The sequence below is a fragment of the Artemia franciscana genome, chromosome 7 (assembly GCF_032884065.1).
Source record: "Artemia franciscana chromosome 7, ASM3288406v1, whole genome shotgun sequence".
NCBI classification, from domain to species: Eukaryota; Metazoa; Arthropoda; class Branchiopoda; order Anostraca; family Artemiidae; genus Artemia; species Artemia franciscana.
In genome coordinates, this window is record NC_088869.1 from 28,478,784 (window position 1) to 28,484,783 (window position 6,000).

Sequence of the window (6,000 nt, forward strand, 5' to 3'; positions counted from 1 at the left end):
GTAACCACGGAGATCTATCTAGACAATTGCAGCTTGAACATGGACAAATTTTAATCGTGATTTTACATACAGCAGTCTAGGGGCATATTGGTCGCCTAGATTTTTAGAATCGTGGAATTTAGAACTCATTAATATGTTTCGTGTATTTTATATTTATGTGTGGTAAATGAATTATGTTGCTTTCATGGTTTTTTTTTGTCCATAGTGTTTAGCTTTAGAATATAAAGTGAAATGCTTTTTGTAAGTCGAATCACTAAATAATTTCATTCAGTCTAGGGGCATAATTAAATTCTGAACGAGAAGCTCTAGCGCTGCCTTAGTAAACCGCTGATCACTAATGTTTTTCTTCCTGATCATTTCATATAGGAGGTGTAGTCGAAGAAATTTGGAAGGGTTTGATTCAATTAGAGCTTGTAAAAATCGTTGCCGAGGCTAAATCGACCGAAGATTTCGTTGGAAGGGTGTTGGATGTTGGGGTCTGCGAATAGGGCCGAAAATGTGCTGTCTTGTTTAGGTTTGGAACAATTTTAGTTCCTCGGCAGTGGCGTCATTGGGGGGGGCAGTTGCTCTCCCCTAATAATTTGGATAAAAATTATTAAACAACGTTAAAATTGTTGCTCGTTTTAAGTTTTAACTTCGTTCTTTACTTTGAGTAGATAATTTTCTTTTAATTAATACATCCACGTTTTTAATATAACAAAACACGAAAAACAGGGGTCTATTACACTTCCTAAAATGTTCCACATTAATATTTATCAAAATATACCGCCTTCGAAACCTTATCATCGAGTGAATAGGTGAGCCTAGTTAATGACAAAATTGTGAAAATGTACTATACTCTCTGTTTGGCCGCGTTTGCTCAGATTATATTGTTTCCCTTGATAGGTAAGGGTCTAATACTTCCTAAAATCTATTAGTTCAATTCAGTTCACAAGATTGTATTGTTTTAAAACTTTCAAAAATGGAAATAAATACACCCTCTGTATATGCAAATAGTATGGAAATGGAATCACTGAAAAAAAGAAATTACTGAAAACAATAAAAAAAATTCCCTTAAAAACATGGAAAGAAAATCGTCGAAACAGAAAATAAGACTTGGTCCTTTTTATAATAATATTCGTACTGTACCCAGATAGGTCAAATCCGTTGTAGTCTAGTCATAGAAGTTAGTAGGGGGAAGGATCAGCTCCAAGAATCATTTAATTTTTTTAAGTATTTACTTCCAAGATTTAAATCAAAACTGTAATATAGCTCCAAATTCTGTTTTCAAACAGTTCGTGGTAACGAACTGTAGTAAGGAGCGACCCGGCTCAATAGTAACCGAAACTCTAAAAAATGGAATTTTGATATCAATAGTTACATCAAAAGAATCGCATTTTAATGCTGATTTTAAATATATAATTTTCACCAAGATCAGTTATACCCATCAAAAGTTACGAGCCTGAGAACATTTGCCTCATTTTAGAAAATAGGGGGAAACACCCCCTAAAAGTTATACAAACTTAACGAAAATCACACCATCAGATTCAGCGTATCAGAGAACCTTATTGTAGAAGTTTCAAGCTCCTATCTACGAAAATGTGGAATTTCGCATTTTTTACCAGAAGACACGGATGCGCGTTTATTTGTTTTTTTGTTTGTTTTTTCCCAGGGCTGATCGTATCGACTCAGTGGTCCTAGAATGTCACGAGAAGTTCTAGTGCCCTTTTTAAGTGACCAAAAAATTCGAGGACCCCTAGGCCCCCTCCCACGCTCATTTTTCCCCAAAGTCACCGGATCAAAATTCTGAGATAGCAATTTTATTCACCATAGTCGAAAAACCTAATAACTATGTCTTTAGGGACGACTTACTCCCCCACAGTCCCCGTGGGAGGGGCTGCAAGTTACAAACTTTAGCCTGTGTTTACATATAGTAATGGTTACTGGGAAGTGTACAGACGTTTTCAGGGGGATTTTTTTGGTTTAGGGGGAGAGTTGAGGGGGGGTTGCGTGGGAGGATATTTCCATGGAGAAATTTATCATGGGGGAAGAGAATTTCAATGAAGGGGCGCAGGATTTTCTAGCATTATTTGAAAAAAAAAGTAAAAATAAATATGAAAAGTTTTTTTCTACTGAAAGTAAGGAGCAGCATTAAAACTTAAAACGAACAAAAATTATTAGGCATATGAGGGGATTACCTCCTCGTTATACCTCACTCTTTACGCTAAAGTATTTTTAGTAATTTCAACTATTTATTCTACGGCCTCTGTGATTCAGAAGTCATTCTTAAGGAATTGGGACAAAATCTGAGCTTTAGTGTAAAGAGCAAGGTATCGATGAGGGTTGAACACCATCATATACGCAATAAAAACATACGAATATAGAAGTTCGTTACGTAAGTTGATTTGTAAGTTACGCATATTTTTTACCAATGAAAACGTTTGTAAAAAATAAAAATTTCTAGTTGCTTTTCTAAGTAATCAAAAAATTGGAGGGCAACTAGGCCTCCTCCCTCGCTCAATTTTTCTCAAAATCTTCCGATTAATTGCAATTAATTAATATGCAAATTACGTTTTAATTATTTATGTGCCGAGAGCCAAGATCAAAACATGCATTAATTCAAAAACGTCCAGAAATTAAATTAAAAAAAAGTTTTTTTAAATGAAAGTAAGGAGCAACATTAAAACTTAAAACGAACAGAAATTACTCCGTATATGAAAGGGGCTTTTCTTCCTCAACGCCCCGCTCTTTACGCTAAAGTTTCTTACTGTTTTAAAAATAGAGTTAAAAGAAAGAGTCAAACTTTAGCGTAAAGAGCGGGGCGTTGAGGAGGAAAAGCCCCTTCCATATACGGAGTAATTTCTGTTCGTTTTAAGTTTTAACGTTGCTCCTTACGTTCATTTAAAAAACTTGTTTTTTTTTATTTAATTTTGTAGTTGAAACGCCTAGTCAGCGTATATAACGACCTATTCCTTGCGTTTTAAATTCACATACTAACCCATAAATGTAGAGCTGCCTCTATATACAATACCATACTGACTTTTCGTTATTTTCGCTTTTCAAAATGTGTCTTTTAACCAGCTCCAAAAACAGAATTGATCTAAATATGCTGAGGATTATTCCTGTTATTAATCGCATTTCACGTAATGCCAGCGCTACTTGTGTGACATTTATCTCTTGATCTGCATGATGCACGAAGTTTCCGCTGGAAGTAGTACAAAGTGAATCCAAAGCAGTGGCTTGATTTCGTCAAAATCCTGATGGGGGTGGGGGGGGGGGGGTCACAATTGAAGCAATTTTTCCCAAACCAAGTGAAAATGACAGCAAAAACAAAAGAATGAGCCATTTGGTACCATAAAGGTACTATTTTGTACTATAAATGTACTTTATAGTACTATAAAGGTAAATATGTACTAGAATAATTGTTCAATTTCTGATGATGCTTGAATTATGCAGATTTATCTTAGTTTTGACAAGATTTTGGAAGAAACTAAATTTCAACTGGGAGGGGGCTAAATAGGGTCTGGGGGTAAAAAAAGTCTGGGGGGGAAGCTCTATATTTTCGAATTCTATTCAATTCGTATTTGCACTGACTTTGTCAAGGAGTCCGCGGAGTTTGCAACGAGTCAGTCTGTAGTTTAGTTTTAGCTGGGCCTTACAGTGATTCAGGACTTATCTTGTTTTGTACCAAATCAGGACTTAGTTCTTTTTTTACTCTGCTTCAGAACTTGACTCGTTCTTGCACCCGTCAGTCAAAGGCTTATGTTTCAGTCGGGTTTCACTGAGTTTAAGGTACCTCGCATGATTCCGGTTTAAAGAGAGTTTATGGTCGAAGAGAGGGGCAGGGTGATCACATGCCCGATTTATTAATCGTATATATTTAAATCCTTTGTAAAATCAACCTTTTCTCGTAAAGTGTATTTGTGAAATATTTTTCATTGGCATAATCTTTGGGGCTACGTAGGTCAAACTCACCATGGAGGGAGATTTTTACTTGATTGCTCTGAGTGAAACACCAATCTCCAAATTTTGATCCTGTGCCATTAAGGGCCTAGAGGTGTCTGGGGGCAAAAAGGACACGAAAGGGGGGTGGGTATCCTCCAATTAGTCTCGTCCCTTGAAAACAGCACCAGAATTTTCCAATTCCAATCGAAGAAACTTCCTTCCGAGTTTATTCAACAGATTCCTCTTTACTTTGTCAGCGCTATTGTTTTGACTCTAAAAATGTATCTCTGAAGCCTCTGTTTTAATTGAGCTGCTTGCATAAATTTAGACCTTTGCGTTTGTTGCCGAACATAATATGTCATCCCGGATATACAGTATTTGGACTTTTAGACCCTTTTGACCGTGGTTACTGCTCAATGTTTTTCCTAAGATCTCTAAATGTCAGTTCTGAGCCAGGGGTCTTTGGAAAATAATATCCTAAAAAAGCACATTTAGCATTTATTGTATGTTTATGGTATTTGACGGGTTACTCCCCCCCATCACAAGATACACCGAAAAGTTATCCCTGAAAACTCCTCTATAGGGACAATTCCACCATTCCCTGGTGCTGACCCCTCCTGTAGGCAATTACCCTTCCCTCCGTAGACAATTACCACCTGAAATTCCGCCCCTATCAGAAAATACCCTGAAAATTCCTGCACACGGACAATTACACTCTTCTAGTGTATTGTACTTCACTCAGACAATCACCCTTCCCCCCATAGACAGTTACCCTCCGTAAACTCCCCCTAAAATTATTCCCTAAAAATTCCTCCACGTTTAAAATTGAGCTGGCAAAGTTAAAGTAATACACATAAAATTCTCCCCAGAAAATTCCTCCCCCTCTCTGGAAAACTTCCCCCGCAGACAATTACCCTCCAGAATATTCCCTCTACATGTAAATTTGAGCAGTCGAAAGCAAAGTATGATTTCGGGCTTCTTCAAGATTTTAAATGAATATTATTCTTCTTTAAGATTCAGAAGGATATTAAGATTTTTTAATATTTTTCTCAAACCCTCCGTTTTTTCAACTTGAAGAACACGTATCTATTTTCAGTTTCATCATTACTATTCAATTTATACGTACCCCAACACAAAACAATACTTCGCAAAAGTCTTTATTATATCATTTCAGAACAAAGACTTTTCTTAATTTTTCTCCCAAACCCGTTTTTTTCAACTTGGTGTACACATCTTTTTTCACTCCCAACATTACTTTTCGAAGTTATGCATACCACCAAGCAATGCTTTTCGAAGACTTTACTATTTCATTTCAAAACAAGTTATTTTCATAATATGCCCCTCCCCCCCAAAAAAACCCTATTTTTTAAATTGGTATAAACATATTCTTTTTTTTCACTCCCAACATTACATTTTCGATTTTATGCATACCACCAGACTAAACTCTTCAGAGCCCGGTTATTTGCAGTTAAGCCTATGATAATAGTGGTTTTAAAAGAAAGGTAGGCGTGTTCCTGGTGTAAAGTGCTAGCAGTTAGAAATGGTACCAGGAAAATTGATCTATTTTTTGTTTTTCGAACAACTCATGTGCTTTCATTAACATTTTCAGACCTACAGGAAGCCTTCTCTACGGTATTGTTAAAAGAAAGATAGGCGTAGTCCCGGTATTAAGGGCAAGCAGTAAAAATCGTTACCACAAAGCTTGAAAATATATTTCAAGATTAACCTAATACTACAAGAGTCAAAAGTGTTTTTTACTACGGTAAAAAATCTCCAGAAATCTGATGAAAAGCCACGCGCCCTTTAACTAAGAAAATAACAAAAATATGAAAAAATTTAAATGTACGAAAATAGTCATTTAAAAATACACAAGGTTTTTTGGTACCTCCTCCCCCAAACAAGAATACCCCGCTCCCGAAACAAAAATCTGGATACGACCCTACCAGTGCTACCCTCCTGGAGTGCTCTCCCCTAAAGCACCCGGCAAAGGTTAAGACCTGTGCGAAGATCGGGACCTTGTTTTTTTTTCTTTTAAACACTAAAAAAAGACATGAGGTTGAACTTTGAATCCAAGTG